The sequence below is a fragment of the Odocoileus virginianus genome, chromosome 13 (genome assembly GCF_023699985.2).
Source record: "Odocoileus virginianus isolate 20LAN1187 ecotype Illinois chromosome 13, Ovbor_1.2, whole genome shotgun sequence".
NCBI classification, from domain to species: domain Eukaryota; kingdom Metazoa; phylum Chordata; class Mammalia; order Artiodactyla; family Cervidae; genus Odocoileus; species Odocoileus virginianus.
Window position 1 is genome coordinate 20,125,114 of NC_069686.1, and position 19,249 is coordinate 20,144,362.

At 39.4% G+C, this 19,249-nt stretch overlaps 1 long non-coding RNA gene, 1 other non-coding gene and 1 pseudogene across 2 annotated transcripts; all 3 read left to right on the forward strand.

Moving 5' to 3' along the window:
- The first annotated feature begins 323 nt into the window (after positions 1–323).
- LOC139038047 (uncharacterized) lies at positions 324–17,933 on the forward strand. Its single transcript, XR_011490962.1, has 2 exons — positions 324–1,525; positions 14,650–17,933. It is a non-coding gene; the product is annotated as an uncharacterized lncRNA (long non-coding RNA).
- LOC139038045 (large ribosomal subunit protein uL23 pseudogene) lies at positions 9,078–10,262 on the forward strand (annotated as a pseudogene).
- LOC139038150 (U6 spliceosomal RNA) lies at positions 14,795–14,899 on the forward strand. Its single transcript, XR_011491093.1, has one exon. It is a non-coding gene; the product is annotated as a U6 spliceosomal RNA (small nuclear RNA).
- Positions 17,934–19,249: the final 1,316 nt, after the last annotated feature.

Below are 19,249 nucleotides of genomic sequence, written 5' to 3' on the forward strand. Positions count from 1 at the left end.
TGCCAACTCTCAAGGTCTGAGATGTCCTGCGCCTTATTTCAATGAGGTTGGGTTACAATGTTCAGCAGCACTTTGGAAGTGTTAGGATAAATATTTATTTTTAAATATTTCTGGAGAGCATTTGTATTTCCAGCCCTTCCTTGGGCTCTCCATCCACATGAAGTGGTTGACTTTTTTCTGAGTGTACTTTAAAAAAAAAATTGTTTTGATTATCCGTAATAGTTAACCCGTTTTTTTAAAATGACAAGTAAAAAATTTCATATTTTAAATGAAAAATTCATGGAATCTTAAATTTGAGAAAAAAAATACAGTAGCGAGTTGAGGAGCTGGAACTCTTGAGATCAGACTGCCTGCGGTCAAATAGCAAGCAGCTCTCCAGTTTACAGGTTGTGTGACTTTGGGAAAGTTCCTCGACCTCTCTATCCTTCATATATAAAATGGGGCCAGTGATAACTATCTTACATTTTATATAGCTGTCGTGAGTATAAAACATGGTACAACATATACCTTTTGTCGGTAACTGTGCCTGGCATATAATAATAGGAGCAGCATGTATTAATCTAAAACAAAACACTTCGTTTAAAGAGACCGAAATGCCATCCATAATAGTGCAGAAACCTACTGCTCTATTAGAGCGCCTCTTTTTTGAACCAGCTGCAAAGACTGTGGGATCTTAGTTCCCCCACCAGGGATTGAACTCAGTCCCTCAGTAGTGAAAGTCCGGTACCCTAACCAATGGACTGCCAGGGAATTCCCAAGAGCCCATTTCTATTAATATACTTTTTGCACAATAATTTTAGTCACTTAAGGGAGTTTTTTCTTGTGGTGAAGCAAATCTTCCCAGCATTTTCTTGAAAATTTAAAACATCTGGTGAAATAGTCTGTTAAGTGAGTTCAGAGTATTTTGGCAGTTCCAAAACAGATCAAATGAATTTATCTGGGAAAAAAAAATTCAGTTATAGATTCAATCCAGACATTACATCAAGCCAATGAGAAAAAACTGAGTTATGCTGAAGTAATTTAAATTCAAATTAATCATGTTCACTTTTATCCACTCAACAAATATTTATCAAGTCTCTACTCTGTGCCAGACAAAATAAAAGCAATTCACTTTATGATCAAGTTAGTGAGAATATTAGTATTTAATAGGACAAATTATATGCATGTCAGGGTAGCCTCACTCAGTGGTTCTGAGTATTATTTACTCCATGCCTACTAATGTCCTGGTATGGAGCTTGGCAGTGGGAATAAAAAGAAGACCCAGACTCTGCCTAGAGAGAGTGACACCTGAACAAATGTCCCTGCTCCTTTATGCCCCCACAATGTCTGGGTAAACTGCAGATACAGTCTACTACCAGAAACCACACTTATTGCAGAAGATATATTTATTGCTCCCATCAGGCCCCTGGTCCTTTACTTCTTCCCGTTCTTCTTCCCTTTCTTCTTCCTTGTCTCTCTCTTCTAGGGGTCAAGCTCTATGCAGCTATCACCCTTCAGGGAAAATGGATTCCTGGCTGCACATGGGGTAAGTTCTTTTTTCAGATGAAGCACCAAAAAGACTTTCTCATGCTGATATCCATTTCTCTCATACCATAACTGTATAGAATAATATATTAAAGACCATCTTTTTGAGTGTTACTAAGTAGACTTAATAAAAATATTCTAGACAGTAACTTGGTAATAATATGTGCTAAAGTTTATGATATGCATAGTTGATGCCCCCAAAGTGTATTCTAGGGAAATTTTTACATATGTGCTTAAGAAGGTATGTTCAAGAATATTCATAGGTGCATGGTATATAAATGCAAAGAATTGGAAATACACTAAAGGTCCACCAAAAAAAGAATGGGCAACTAAATTGTGGTGTAATTAAACAATGAACTAATAAGCTACACAGTAATGAAAAGACATAAACCAAACTACATGCATTAACACTGATGAAATTCACAAACATGATGCTGAGTGGAAAAAAATTTTTAGAAGGAAATATAAGTAGCACCCCTAGCCATTGTGGCAATGAAAAATCCCTCTACATTTCTAAACACTGCTGCTGCTGCTGCTGCTGCTAAGTCACTTCAGTCGTGTCCGACTCTGTGCGACCTTACAGACGGCAGCCCACCAGGCTCCCCCATCCCTGGGATTCTCCAGGCAAGAACACTGGAGTGGGTTGCCATTTCCTTCTCCAGTGCATGAAAGTGAAAAGAAGGTGAAGTCGCTCAGTCTTGTCCTACTCTTCGAGACCCCGTGGACTGCAGCCTACAAGGCTCCTCCATCCATGGGATTTGCCAGGTGAGAGTACTGGAGTGGGTTGCCATTGCCTTCTCCATTCTAAACACTAAGAAATGGTTATTGCTTTTCCCCTTCCTTTTCTCCAATACTGAGAACAATTAGTCTAGGATAATGGCATTATTTTAGCTTAGTTAGGCATTTAGTTTGAAATATTTGTTAGCCATCCAGGTAGAGGTGTCAAGTAGACAGCTGATAGATGAGTTCGCAACTTAGGAGAGAAGGCAAGGTTGGAGGTACAAATTTTGGAGTTATTAACGTAAAGAAAACATTTAAAGTCATGACATTAGATGAGCTCTCCTAGAGAGAGTATAGACAGTGAACATAAGAGCTCAAGACTGAACCTTCTAGTATTGCCACTTTTGGGATATTAGATAAAGTAAGAGAAGCATGCGCAGGAACTAGAATAAGCACAGCATTCAGAAAACTAAGATCATGGCATCTGGTCCCATCACTTCATGGCAAATAGATGCAGAAACAGTGGAAACAGTGGCTGACTTTATTTTTGGGGGCTTCAAAATTACTGCAGAGGGTTATTGCAGCCATGAAATTAAGACGCTTACTCCTTGGAAGGAAAGTTATGACCAACCTAGACAGCATATTAAAAAGCAGAGACATTACTTTGTCAAAAAAGGTCCGTCTAGTCAAGGCTATGGTTTTTCCAGTAGTCATATATGGATGTGAGAGTTGGACTATAAAGAAAGCTGAGCGCAGAAGAATTGATGCTTTTGAACTGTGGTGATGGAGAAGACTCTTGAGAGTCCCTTGGACTGCAAGGAGATCCAACCAGTCCATCCTAAAGGAGATCAGTCCTGGGTGTTCATTGGAAGGACTGATGTTGAAGCTGAAACTCCAATCCTTTGGCCATGTGACACGAAGAGCTGACTTATTTGAAAAGACCCTGATGCTGGGAAAGGTTTAGGGTGGGAGGATAAGGGGATGACAGAGGATGAGATGGTTGGATGGCATCACTGACTCAATGGACATGAGTTTGGGTGAACTCTGGGAGTTGGTGATGGACAGGGAGGCCTGGCGTGCTGTGGTTCATGGGGTCGCAAAGTCGGACATGACTGAGTGACTGAAGTGAACTGAATTGAAGTCCCTAAGAGCATAGGGTGCCAAACCAACTGTGGTGGCCTCCTAGAATGGATTTACCATTTAATCAGATTTTTTTAAAAAGCAGATATGTCTTTGCTAGATTGACACAAAAATGTAGATTGCTAGATTTTAGATCTGAGTTAGGCAACAGATCTGTCACTAAGTGGCACAGTATGCTAATAAATCAAAGCTCCAGGCCAAGAGCCCCACTCTGAGGCTGCTTGCCTTGTGCTAGACCTTTATGTTTGTGTGTGTGTAAGATGCATGTCAGAATGCCTAAAAGCCAGAAATCCAGTGTCTCTCTGAGCTTTGGGAATAGGTTGTAGGACTGGTTTTTTTGGTCTTCCTTCTAATAGATTTTTTTTAACATATGACAGAATCTTGTCTGAGACCTGCCATTATATAACATATATATAATAGATCACCTGAGCATGAGATTCTTGGAGGGAGACTTAGAGTCTGACCCTATGCCTGGTAATTGGAGGCCTCTAATATCCCCTCAATTATCTACTAATTGTGAGTAACCAAGTTGTCTTGAGTCATTTGTTACATTTGACCCAATGCACATGTTGATATATATGTAAATTGTAAGTAGACCTTATATAGGCAACAGAGAGAGAGAGACACACAGGAATTCGCTACATTCTGTCCAACTCTTTGCAACCCTACGGACTATATCCTACCAGGCTCCTCTGTCCATGGGATTTCCCAGGCAAGAATACTAGAGTGGGTTGCCATGCTCTCCTCCAGAGGAATCTTCCTGACCCAGGGATCGAACATATGGAAATTCATAAAACAGCACAGGTTCTGTACTAAGACTTTGTTTAAAATAAAATATTTGTGACACATAAAGGGAAAAAAAGGAGCTTTTGTGGGTAGGGGGCGGGTAGCTGTAAATTTTTTTTTTAAACTTTAAAAACAAAAATTATACAAACAGTGAAGTGCATGAATTTCAAGGGTGTGGCTTGATGAAGTTTCACAAATGAACACTACCTTGTAAACACCACCCAAACCAAGAGAATATTTTTAGCACTCCAGAAAGTTCCCTTTTCCAGTCAATACCTCCTTAAAAGTAACCAGCACAGATTAGCTTTCCCTGTTCCAGAAAGTCATGTAACTGGAATCGTGTAGTAAATATATATGTGGTATATGAATGTACCACGATTTACCTATTCTTCTGTTGGTGGATATTTGGGTGTTACAAATAAGCTGGTCTGAACAGTGCATGCCTTTGGGTAGATGTGTGTGCTCATTTCCATGATTTATAGCTAAGAGTGAAATTACTGAGTCACTGGGCAGGCATATGTTTAGCTTTACTATGCACTGCCAAATGGCTTACTAAAGTGCTCAGATCATTTTCCACTTGTACCAGCAATATATCTGCTAAGCAATATATCTGGACAACACCCTATCATTCTTTTTAATTTTGGCCATTCTAATGATGGTGGTTTCTCATTTTGCCTTTAATTTGCATTTCCTTGATGATTTCTGACTGTAGCCCGCCAGGCTCCTCTGTCCATGGGATTTGCCAGGCAAGAATACTGGAATGGGTTACCATTTCCTTCTCCAGAGGATCTTCCCAACTCAGGGATCAAACTCGTGGCTCCTGCATTGACAGGTGGATTCTTTACCACTGAGCCACCAGGGAAGCCCCACATAGGCAAGTACATTGTATTTAAACTATTTACATAGTATTTACATGGTATTAGGTAATTATATGTAATCTAGACATGACTTAAAGTATATAAAAGGATGCGTGTAGATTATACACAAATACTATGATATTTTATAACAGACTTGAGGATCTATAGATTTTGGTATCCACAGAGGGTCCTGGAACCAGTTTGCCGTGCAGGTACCAAGGGACAACTGTATACACACACTCACGCGCACGCACACACACACACATACAGACACACACAGATGGAATATCACTCAGCCACACACAATAAAAGAACTCTTAACATTGGTGAGAACATGGATGGACCTTGAGAACATTATGCTAAGTGAAATAAGTCAGATAGAGATAGACAAATATGTATTATCTCACTTAATAATGTGGAATCTAAAAAAACAAAACAAATAATTTTTTAAAAACCAAGTTCATGGTACAGAGAACAGACTGATGGTTGCCAGAGGCAGGGTGCAAGATAGGTGAAATGGGTGAAAGGAGTCAAAGGTACAAATTTTCAATTATAAAATAAATAAATCATGGGAAGACAACATACAGCATAGTGACTATACTGAGTAATGAAACCAAGGGCAATCATCAGTTAGATCTCTTACACTTAATAAATAGTATCCTGTAACCTGCCTTCACTGATTGAACTTGCCTTGATTGTTTCTACAAATTGTGTACTTTCCAAGCCTCACATGGTTATATAACATTTTTCAAGATTCCTTTAACCAACCCGTATGTTATCTAACATCTCTGACATAGATTGGTTTCTCTGGTGGTTCAGTTGCTAAAGAATCTGCCTGCAGTGAGGGAGACCTGGGCTTGATCCCTGGGTCGGGAAGATCCCTTGGAAAAGGAAATGGCAACCCACTCCAGTATTCTTGCCTAGAGAATCTCACGGACAGAGGAGCCTAATGGGCTGCAGTCCATAGGATCATGAGAGTCAGACAGAATTTAGCTACTAAACCACCCCCACTGATGCATAGGTTGCTACAGTAGTGGCTGCATAAGTTGTTTCTCAGGTAAAATGGACCTATATTGCCCAGTTCAAGCCGGTTTAGACCATTGACCATTTAACTAGTCCTGCATAAGTGGCCAGTGAATGACATTTTGATGTCAAAGGGTTAAAACTCCACCTTCGGATTATGCTACCATCTCTATTTTCTAAGTGTACATCCTCGGAAGGAGCTTGTCATCCAGATACACCTGCACAGAACATTGATTGCTTTACTTCTTTCTTGACTTTCAGACTTTCTTTGCAGTCTGACAAATGAACCTGATTGGATAGCATTAATACTCTATTGCATGTTGAAAATTACTGAGAAAAATCTTAAAAGTTCTTATCAAAAGGGAAAAATTGTAACTATGTATGGTGACTAATGATAACCAGATTTATTGTGGTAAACATTTTGCAATATATATATACATGTATCAAATCATGAGGTTCTACACCGGAAACAAATACAATGTTACATATCAAATACACCTCAATTTTAAAGAGTAAAGAAAATGGTTAAGATGATAAAGTCATATGTATATTTCCAAATTATAAATTTTTAAAGAAGCCAGGTAATAAACAGCTAAAAACAAGATAAATCTCCTTGAGATTGGTCTAACACGGAGCTTATTTCCATGAGACCCCTCCTACCACATCCAGGCCGTGGGGACAGCTTAGGCTGCTGCCGGGGAAAAAATCCACCCTAACAAGGTGACAAATGAGCCACTGCAGGTACCACGGCAAGCTTAGGTAGTTATGGCCTTCTGTCCTGACCCCAAAGAAAGATTGGCATCAGAGGCAGAAGGGTGTCATACTGTGGTATACTCATTCAGAAGGTCTGGTTCAGATAGAGTCAATAATTCTATACTAGATAATCTTTTATGTTTTAAAATTCTATTAAAAAATAAGTAACTTGAAAAGGCAGGTTTATATATTATTACATTCAGTGGAGCGAATGCCTCCTGATTCATCATATGGGTTCTCAGTTCCCATAAATTTGACATGGCTTTCAATAGTAAAGATTTTTATGCTTTTTGTCTCTCTCACTGTAAAGTTAGCTCTTTGACGACACGAGCATATTCCTCAATCTTCTATTAAAGTAATACTCACTGTGCATAAATTGTCTTCTTTTATTAAATTTATTTTCCAGTATTCTTGCCCAGAAAATCCCACGGACAGAGGAGCCTGGTGGGTTACAGTCCAGGGGATCACAAAGAGTCAGACATGACTGAGCACACACGCACACCCCACACACATATTAAATATGTCTACTGTAAAAACAGTGGTGGATGATATAATTTAGTAAGCTGAAAACTGGACCATTGAATCTGGCCTGGGTTCAGGGAATAGAGACTAAAGACTTGGCCTCCACTCAAGTTGCTGTTACTTTGATTTTGTTCTGAATAAGCTAACAAGCAGAGTGAAAGATACAAACAGAGACTACATGCCAGAGAGTGAATATATCTTCCCATAGCCTCTCTTGTATCTTTCAGAAGGCACCCAAAGTTTGCATTTCTTAGCAATTCTGCAGGTGGGATACCCCTCAAGTCAAAGCCTCAGGAACAACTTAGACTATCATAGAAGGTGATTACCTTGAGACTCAGTGAGCCGTGTGGCCAGGCCTAACTGCCACATTCTGGGCCTTGAAATTCTTATGCCCACAGTCAGGCAGTCTCCCATTTCCTCTGAGTACAAGGGAGGGCATGGGAGTGCTCCATTGCATCTTTTTGGGGTTTTCGTGGGCAGGCCTTTTGAAAAACAATAGGAAACCCATACATGAAATTGAACCAAAGTATCATCAAGCAAGGGCTTCCCTGATGACTCAGATGGTAAAGCATCTGTCTGCAATGCAGAAGACCCAAGTTCAATCCCCGGGTTGGGACGATCCCCTGGAGAAGGAAATGGCAGCCCACTCCAGTACTCTTGCCTGGAAAATCCCATGGATGGAGGAGCCCAGTAGGCTACAGTCCATGGGGTCGCAAAGAGTCAGACGTGACTGAGAGACTTCACTTTCACTTTCATCATCAAGCAATGTATTAATATATAGAAAATTATGCTTGCTATTGCTTAGTTTTAACATGAATTGTTAATTCCACAAATATACATGGCCTGCCTACCATGTGTTTGAAGATACAAAAGTAAATGAAACAGCCCCTTCCTCCTGTATTTGGAAACTTTGGAGTCTTGTTAAATTCATTGTGCCTTTCTCTAAGACCCTTACTTTACTGAGGGTGGACAGGAAAAAAACAGGATACACTGGTTTGAAACTTTTTTTTTAAGTTTATTATCATTAATACCAGGTTGTTTAATAACCTTTTGATCTCTTTTGGTTTTCCCCTATCCCTCTGTCCTCTGCTATTTCCCCTAAAATAATACTCAGTGTCTGTTTTCATTAACTGGATATGTTTACTCTGAAAACAAAGCTGTGTGCATGTTCAGTCGCTAAGTCGAGCCCAACTCTTTGAGACCCAGCGGACTATAGCTTGCAAGACTCCTCTGTCCATGGAATTCCCAAGCAAGAATATTGGAGTGTGTTGCTATTTTCTTCTCTAGGAGATCTTCTTGACCCAGGGATCAAACCTGAGGCTCCTGCACTGGCAGGCAGATTCTTTACCACCAAACCACCTGGGAAGTCCTGAAAACAGAGCTGAGGGTTATCAACTTGAAAGATTCCTCCTCTTTTGTCTCGGGCTAAAGCAAACTTTGGGAGACTCACAAGAATATGCAGAGATTTATTCTAGTTCTTAGAGTGCTAGAAAGGTCCACTGACAGAGACAGACAGAACTTCATCATTTTAGGATTTCAGGAGTGTATTGTGAAAGATCAAATGTGGACATGTGAGTCAGCCAGTAGTAGGCTTTGTACAATCTCAAATTCCAGATTAATCTGAAGAAAATGAACTTGTTTTCATGAAAATTCACCCTTTATATTTCTTATGAATTTATTGCTTAATGAGTACATATACTTCTTTCTATAATTGTTCCTGGATTTTGTAGGTGAAAAATATCTTAAAAGAATTAACTAGTCTTTTTCATGAAGATGGCACCAAAGGCGAAGAAGGAAGCCCCTGACCCTCCTAAAGCTGAAGCCAAAGCAAAGGCTTTGAAGGCCAAGAAAGCAGTGTTGAAAGGTGTCCACAGTCACAAGAAAAAGAAGATCCGGACGTCACCCACCTTCCGGCAGCCCAAAACACTGCAACTCAGGAGGCAGCCCAAATATCCTCGGAAGAGCGCCCCTAGGAGAAACAAACCTGACCACTATGCCATCATCAAATTCCCCCTCACCACTGAGCCAGCCATGAAGAAAAGAGAAGACAACAACACCCTGGTATTCACTGTGGATGTCAAGGCCAACAAGCACCAAATTAAACAGGCTGTGAAGAAGCTCTATGAGACTGACGTGGCTAAGGTCAGTACTCTGATCAGGCCTGATGTTCAACTGGCTCCTGACTCTGATGCTTTGGATGCTGCCAACAAAATTGGGATCATCTAAACTGAGTCCAGCTGGCTAATTCCAATTATAAAAGTTTTCACTATGTAAAAAAAAAAAGAAAAGAATTAACTAAGCCTAGGGAAAATCGTTTTACATAGTAAGTATACAAAAGATCTCAGAGTATACATACCTCAGGGCCTTTGAACTATTTGTTTTTAAAATTCTAGTCTTTCTTCCTTCAGGCCTGAGCACAGGTGTCATATCAGAGAGAACTTTTCTGACCACCATATATAGGTAGAACCTCTCTCACAATTTTGCCATTCCATCTTCTCCACCCAGATTTAATTTTTTCATAACATTTATCACCAACTTCTTTTTCAGTTTTACTGAGATATAATTGACATACAGCACTGTATAAGTTTAAGATATACAGCATAATGATTTGACTTACCTATATCATGAAATGATTTACACTTTTTTAACTTTATCTTGGAGCTTACTCAAGTATTATGGCTGTATAATATTCCATTGTGTGGTAGTGTCTTAATTTAAATAATTTTACATAGACATGTAGATTGTTCTCAGTCTTTTCCTGCTCCAAACAATCTTGCAATGGATAAACTTGTATACGTGTTATTTCACACATATGTAAATACATCTGTAAGATAAACCCTTAGATATGCCTTTAGATATTAGAGTGATAAATAACACTCTTCATCTTCATCCAGGTTTCTGAGCCAATTGAGACATAAATCAAAAGCATTAGGCAGATAGGTGGTCAAAAGTATGACCTTTATTACTGATAAGATCTGATGCTAAAGAATGTGACATATTACTTACATAAGAGGGCTTCCTAATTCTGAATCTCCCCATTTAATCACAGGTAATGTTGGTCACCTAAGGCCTCTCAGAACAGATTTTGGAGAGAGAAAGGGCTGAGTGGAGCCTTCCCTGTTTATTCTTTACAAATATAATAATTATAATAGAAAAGTCATCCCTGGTGCAGTCATTATGAAAAACAGTATGGAGATACCTCAAGAAATTAAAAACAGAATGACCATAAGACCTAGACATTTCACTTGCAGGTATTTATCTGAAGAAAATGAAAATATCAATTAGAAAGGACACAAGCATTATTTACAACAGCCAAGATATGGAAGCAATCTAAATGCCAATCAATAGATGAATGGATAAAGAAGATTTTGTATATATTAAGATAATGGAATATTACTCAGCCAAAAGAATGAAATCTTGCCATTTGTGACAACATGAATGGACCTTGAGGGTCCATGCTAAGTGAAAGTCATGGAAAGACAAATACTGTATGATTTCACTTATATGTGGAATCTAAGAAACAAATGAATAAATGTAGCAAAACAGAAATGGTTGTAAATATAGAGAACAAACAGGTGGTTGCCAGAGGGTGGGGAAGTGAGGGGAGGAAAGAAATAGATGAAGGATATTAAGAGGTACAAACTTCCAGTTGCAAAATAAATGAGTCACGGATATAAAAAATACAGTGTAGGGAATATAGTCAATAAATGTAATACTTTGTATGGTGATATATCATAACTAGACTTATTGTGGTGATTATTTTGAAATATGGAATCACTATGTTGTCTATCAGGAAGTAATAAAGTGTTGTGGGTCAATTTACTTCAAAAACAAACTCATAGAAAAAGAGGTCAAATTTGTAATTACTAGAGAGAGGGAGTGGGGTGGGGGAATTGGATGAAGACAGTTAAAAGATACAAACTTCAATTTACAAGGTAAATAAGTATTAGGAATGTAATGTGCAATGTGCAACATGATAAATATAATTAACACTGCTGTATGTTAGATATGAGAGTTTTTAGGAGAGTAATTCTAAGAGTTCTCATAACAAAGAAAAGGTTTTATATATTTCTCTAAATTTTTATCTATATGAGATGATGGATGGTCACGAAACTTATGGTGATGATCATTCTGTGATGTAGATCTTAATGTTACACAGTGCTGTATGTCCCATGTCACATATCTCAAAAAAAACAGGAATTAAAAAACGAACAACAGCAAAATGATAGTCATTCCTCCTTCTGTAGGAAGAAGCAAGGTGGGGGTGTTAAACTAGTAGAGCTACTTCCACATAGAAGGGCCATCAGGAGAGGGGAAGAAGTGTTCCCTCCCTAACAAAGAACTCTTCTGATTCAAAAGGATTTGCATGTATATTATAGATCAGTGAAACAGGATAGAAAACCCAGAAATAAACCCACACACTTAAGGTCAATTAATCTATGACAAAGAAGGGAAGAATATACAGAAAAGAAAAGACAGTCTCTTCAATAAGTGGTGCTGGAGGACTTCCCTGGTGGCTCAGTGGATGAGAATCTGCCTGCCAATTCAGGGGACACAGGTTTGATCCCTGGTCCAGGAAGATTCCACATGCCACAGAGCAACTAAGCCCTTGTGCTGCAGCTACTGAAGCCCATGGGCCTGAGCCTATGCTCTGCAACAGGAGGGGTCACTGCAGTGGGAAGGCTGAGCACGGCAATGGAGAGCAGCCTCCACTCTCCCCAGCTAGAGAAAGCCCGAGTGCAACATCCGCGATCCAGCACACACACACACACACAATTAATTAATCTTTTTCAAAAAGAAAAGAGAATATATTTTTAAAAATAAGTGGTGCCAGGAAACCTGGACAGCTACATGGAAAAGAACGAAATTAGAACATTTTCTCACACCATGTACCAAAAAGCTCAAAATGAATTAAAGAACTAAATGTAAAACCAGATACTATAAAACTGCTAGAAGAAAACATAGGCAGAACACTCTTTGACATAAATCACAGCAGTATTTTTGGGGGATTTGTCTCCTAGAGTAATGGAAATAAGAGCAAAAATGAGCAAATGGAACCTAATTAAACTTAAAAGTTTCTGCACACCAAAGGAAACCATAAAAAAATGAAAACACAACTTACAGACTGTGAGAAAATATTTGAAGGATGCTACTGACAAGGGATTAATTTCCAAAATCTACAAAATATTAAAAAACAAATAACCCAATCAAAAAATGGACAGAAGACTTAAATAGACATTTCTCCAAAGGAGACACACAGATAGTCCACTGGCATATGAAAAGATGCTCAATATCACTAATTATTAGAGAAATGCAAATTAAAACTATGATGAGATATCACTTCACACCAGTCAGAATGGCCATCATTAAAAAGTCTACAGGGCTTCCCTAGTGGGTCATGTGGTAAAGAATCCACCTGCCTATGCAGGAGACGCTGGTTTGATCTCTGATCTGGGAAGATCCCACATGCTGCAGAGCTTATAAGCCCATGTGCCACAACTATCGATAATGTGCTCTAGAACCTGGGAGCCACGACGGAGCCCACGTGCTGCAGCCACTGAAGCCCGTGCAGCCTAGAACCCGCGCTCGGCAGCGCGAGAAGCCACCTCAATGTGAAGCCTGTGCACCGGAGCTAGAGAAAAGCCGGCACGGCAACACAGACCCAGCTCAGCCATAAATAATATAATTATTTTTTAAAGTCTGCAAATAATAAATGCTGAAGAGGGTATGGAGAAAAAGGAACCCTCCTACACTGTTGGTGCGAATGTAAATTGGTACAGCCACTATGGAAAACAGTATGGAGGTTTCTTGAACAACTACAGAAAGAGTTATCATGTGATCCTGCAATCCCACTGATAGGCATGTATCTGGAGAAAACTCCAATTCAAAAAATGCACCCCAATGTTCTTAGCAGTACTATTTACAACTGCCAAGACATGGAAGCATGTCAGTGTCCATCTATAGATGAATGGATAAAGAAGACATGGTATATATACAATAGAATATTACTCAGCCACAAAAAAGAATGAAATAATGACATTTGTAGTAACATAAGATGGACCTACAGACAATCATATTAAATGAAGTAAGTAGACAGAGAAAGACAAATACCTTGTGACATCAACTACATGTGGAATCTAAAAAATGATGCAAATGAACTTATTTACAAAACTGAAATAGACTCAGACATAAAAAACAAACTTATGACTACCAAATGGGATAGTGTGGAGGTGGAAGTAGAGACAAATTAGGAGTTTGGGATTAACATATATACACTACTATATATAAAAACAGATGAACAAGGGTCTACTGTATAGCGTGCCTGCATGCTGTCATTTGTGTCCAAATCTTTGCAACCCAATGGACTGTAGCCCGCCAGGCTCCTCTGTCCATGGGATTCTCCAGACAAGAATACTGGAGTGGGCTGCCACGCCCTCCTCCAGGGGCTCTTCCTGACCCAGGGATCAAACCCAAGTCTCTTACGACATCTCAGTTGGCAGGTGGGTTCTTTACCACTAGCGCCACCTGGGAAGCCCCTACTGTATAGCATAGGATGAGTAAGTGAGTGAAGTTGCTCAGTCGTGTCTGACTCTTGGTGACCTTATGGACTTTAGCCTCCCAGGCTCCTCTATCCATGGGATTTTCCAGGCAAGAACACTAGAGTGGGTTGCCATTTCCTTCTCCATAGGATCTTGCAGACCCAGGGAACGAACTCAGGTTTCCCCCATTGCGGGCAGACTCTTTACAGTCTGAGCCACCAGGGAATCCTAAATCACTTTGCAGTACACTTGAAAATAGCACATAGTAAATTAAATATACTGCAGTTTCAGTTCAGTTCAGTTCAGTCGCTCAGTCATGTCCAACTCTTGGCGACCCCATGAACCACGGCACACCAGGCCTCCCTGTCCATCAACAATTGCTGGATCTACCCAAACCCATGTCCATTGAGTCGGTGATGCCATCCAACCATCTTATCCTCTGTTGTTCCCTTCCCCTCCCGCCCTCAATCTTTCCCAGCATCAGGGTCTTTTCAAATGAGTCAGCTCTTTGCATCAGGTGGCCAAAGGACTGGAGTTTCAGCTTTAACATCAGTCCTTCCAATGAACACTCAGGAATGATCTCCTTTAGGATGGTCTGGTTGGATCTCCTTGCATTCCAAGGGACTCTCAAGAGTCTTCTCCAACACTACAGTTCAAAAGCATCAATTCTTTGGCGCTCAGCTTTCTTTATAGTTCAACTCTCACATCCATATATGACTACTGGAAAAACCATAGCCTTGACTAGACGGACCTTTTTTGACACAGTAATGTCTCTGCTTTTTAAGACAGGTTAAATGGCCTGGTTCAAAATTGGGAAAGGAATACGTCGAGGCTGGATATTGTCATCATGCTTATTTAACTTACATGCAGAGAACATCATGCGAAATGCCAGACTGGATGAAGCACAAGCCTAAATCAAGATTGCTGGGAGTGCTCGCTTCCAGCACATATACTAAAATTGGAGTGATACAGGGAAGATTAGCAAGGCCCTTGCCCAAGAATGACATGCAAATTTGTGAAGCGGTCCATATTTTTTATGTTTGACAGGAAACAACAAAATTCTGTAAAGCAATTATCCTTCAATTAAAAATAAACAAATTTTTAAAAAATTGCTGGGAGAAATATCAATAATGTCAGATATACAGATGATACCACCCTAATGGCAGAAAGAGAAGAGAAATTAAAGAGCCTCTTGATGAAGGTGAAAGAAGACAATTCAAAAGCTGGCTTAAAACTCAACATTCAAAAAACAAAGATTATGGCTTCCAGTTCCATCACTTCATGGCAAATAGATGGGGAAACAATGGAAATAGTGACAAGCTTTATTTTTTTCTTATCCACAATCAATGTGGATGGTGACTGCAGCCATGAAATTAAAAGACGCTTGCTCCTTGGAAGAAAAGCTATGACAAACCTAGACAGCATATTAAAAAAGCAGAGACATTACTTTGTTGACAAAGGCCCATGTAGTCAAAGCTATGGTTTTTCCAGTAGTTGGGTACCGGTGTGAGAGGTGGACCGTAAAAAAGGCTGAGCACCAAAGAATTGATGCCTTCAAACTGTGGTGTTGGAAAAGACTCTTGAGAGTCCCTTGGACAGCAGGAGATCCAACCAGTCCATCCTAAAGGAAATCAACCCTGAATATTCACTGGAAGGACTGACGCTGAAGCTGAAGCTCTAATACTTTGGCCACCTGATGCAAAGAGATGACTCACTGGAAAAGACCCTGATGCTGGGGAAAACTGAAGGCAGGAGAAGGGGACAACAGAGGACGAGATGGTTGGATGGCATCACCGACTCAATGGACATGAGTTTGAGCAAGGTCCGGGAGATGGTGAAGGACCGGGAATCCTGGTGTGCTGCAGTCCATGGCGTTGCAGAGTTGGACGTGACTGAGAGACTGAACAACAAAACTCCTTCCAGGTGAGCACCAATGCAGGCTCGGACATTTATGAAAATGTAATATAAAAGTTTTCCAATTATCTGGTTTTCTACTCACGTTTCAGTACCTGAGGTTTTAACGTTGCTTCTTTATCTTGAAATATATCACATCAGATTTTAATTATAGTAGCTTATAATAGCTTTATAGCATTTTAGTATCTGGCAGAGACTGTTAATGGTTCCCGTATCTGTTACCCCCTTCTTTCTGTCTATAACAAGACTCTAAGCTTCTACCTGAGCATATGACTCTCCATCTTTGTGTCCACCTACAACAACATACATGCGTACTATTGGAAGGACATAGACTTTATCTCTAAATAAAATGGGAGAGTCATCACAGGGGTTTGCACAGAGGAGCGACATGATCAGGGTCTTTCTGTTGTCAGCAGGGATTTATTTGCTCATCAGCAAAACCTGGTGAGTACAAGGCAAGGCACTTCTCAAATAGAACCAGACCAGAACTAAAGCCGCTCTACAGGTTGAGACTAGGACGACAGAGAACTGAATGGGTGGCTCTCCCTTTGCTTCACTCCAGTTCTTCTAAACGTTTGGGTTTTACAGAAAGGGAAGGAGCCTGATGAGAGTTTCGGATCTTAGATTTATGAGACAGGATGCTATGCTGCTTCCAGAGATGTTTTTTTTTTTTTTTACTTTATGGCAGTTGTTTTCTCATAAAACTTTGAGCTTCCTCATTGAAAAAGATTTCAAAGCTTCAGCTCATCCACTGCAATGGCCAGGAACATCTTTATTTATAACTTATGGAGTAAAAACACAGGTTCAAAAATAAATACATTTTAAAAAAAGTAGGTTCACAGAAAGCGGATGTCATTATGGAAAGATGCCCGGTTAGAACTACTTTTTAAAACATTACAGGTGCACTGATGAAAAACACAAATAGGAAATACAAAGCCACAAAATGCACTGGAAGACTGAAGTTGTGTCCAGCCAAGAGAATAATGATAATTTATATAGGGCACAATTTTGATTTAAACTTTCTAACAATTCTGTGAACTAAGTGTGTGCTGTGATTTTGGTGGAGCTGAGGAAATGCTTGGACACAATGGGGCTTCTAAACAGTGGGCAATTTCAGCCCCAAACCTTCTAAGAGAACTTCCTTCTTGTTTAAGAGACCAAGGTTATGGACTCTATCATGTTGCCTTTCTAACTTCTTTTAAAAGCAAAAAAAAAAACCCAAAAAACAGATACATTGTTAAACCAGTAACCTTGGGTTTCCATTCCTACTTAATGACATTGGAAAATAATTGTATGTGTCCTTTGTGGTGTTGGAAAAGACTCTTGAGAGTCCCTTGGACTGCAACCAGTCAGTCCTAAAGGAAATCAATCCTGAATATTCATTGGAAGGACTGATGCTGAAGCTGAAACTCCAATACTTTGGCCACCTGATGCAAAGAACTGACTCACTGGAAGACTCTGATGCTGGGCAAGACTGAAGGCAGGAGGAGAAGGGGACGACAGAGGATGAGATGGTTGGATGACATCACCAACTTAATGGGACATGAGTCTGAGTAAGCTCCGGGAGTTATTAATGGACAGGGAAGCCTGGCATGCTGCAGTCCATGTGATCAGAGTCAGACACAACTGAGCAACTGAACTGAACTATGTGCATTGGACCTGCTGTTAGGCCGAGTGGGGAATGTTATCCAAAAAATCTTATAAGCTCTTGGCTGAGCCTTCAAAAATAAATGTCTTTTGCTAGAAATTAGAAGACATAAAAGCAGAAAGAAGCTCTAATAAGGACTGTATTTCAGAAACTTTAAAAAATTATGAAGAACAAAGTGCTCTAAAACTTTACTTTTAATGTATGTTTAGAGTTCCTGACTGGGATTATTTACCATTCTTTTCTTCTGTCTGATGTAAAGTCTCAGGTAGTAGTTAGTCAGTTTCAACCTCACCTCCCCATTTACTTTCTATTTGGAATTTTGAGGAGGTCCAAAATTATTGAAAATTTATACCCAAACTGCTTGTTGGTACTATTATTTTGAGAATGATGTTTGTGCGTGTGTGTATGTGTGTGTGTGTGAGAGAGAGAGAGAGAAAGAAGTGGAATAAAATGAATTATAAACTGATTTTTTAATTCTGTTATGCCAGGTGACTGCGAACCAGGATACTTTCTGTGAGAAAAAGGGCTACAGATATTGGGCTAGAAAAAACTAGGTAAATATCCTGTGGAGCTTTTACCACTTAATGCTGGGACCTTAGAAATTTTTAACTGTAATTATCTCTCTCCTGTATTTAGTATTTTTATTATTATGTATTTTAATTTTAGGCCTAGAAACATGGGACAATCTAGTAGCAATAAGCATCCATAGCATCCAGACTATGGTCTTGCAATACCAGTTTTCACTGCAAGAAATCAGGGCTGCTTGGAAAAATGGATGATTACAGGTTTGAGGTAGGAAACGTTCAAGATGAGCCAGGAGAATCTTGTCACACCAGATAGCAAAGGAACCATCAAAAACTGGGGCTGTGCCAAAAGGAACTGGGAAGCAATCTGCAGAGCCTTTCACTGGCTCATGATGATAAATGGAGCATCAATAAGAGTTAACTGCAATGGACTGAAAGATGCTAAGTACATTTAAATCTATGAGTTCATAATGATTTAAAAAAAAACAACAAATCTAATAAATCACCTTTGAAGGATGCCAACAACTATTCATTTTGCAAACTGGTACATAAAGTTAGGAATCAAGCCATTTCTTCTACCTTTCCCATACAAACTATACCTCCAGGTAAACAACTAGTAAGTGAAGGAAGGTATCTCTTTATAAAGTATTTCAACAAATATACCAAGAAGAGAGAGCGCACTGGAAATCACCATTTTGCAATCCCTAATGAATTAAGGATTGGGTATTGGGCATCTACAGCTGCTAATATCTGAAAGAGACAATTATGTCTTTTGATGAAGGAACACACCACCACCTGTGAAGCAGTTTTAACCAAAAAAAAAAAAAAAGAAAAATGAAATTTGAATCTGATTAAGCTTCTGGATCTAACTACAAAGTTATAGGAAACATGGAGGACAGAGGAACATGCTAAACTACACATTAGGAACCCAAGCAGTACAATGTCAACCCTGGAAAACCAGAATAAATCATCTCGCTTTTTCAACAAATAAATTGCAAGGAGTTAAAGAAAGAAGAGCTGGATGGGAACTTATAGATTAAGAGACCTTAAAAATTTTTTCATGCCTGTGAAAATAAAGGTTAATGTGCCCTTAAGCAAGTATTCTGATCTTGATCCTATTTCACTTGCAGTTTAAAAATAAGATTTGTGAGAAACAGCAACTTTCAAAATTTTGATATTTAGAGTCTTCTTAATTAAGTCATACTTAAAATCATCTCCACAACTTTAATTATTTTGTAAAATAGTGTTTGCCCCCCCCCCAAAGCAATGGCTTACATGTAATTACAATAAAATATTTCT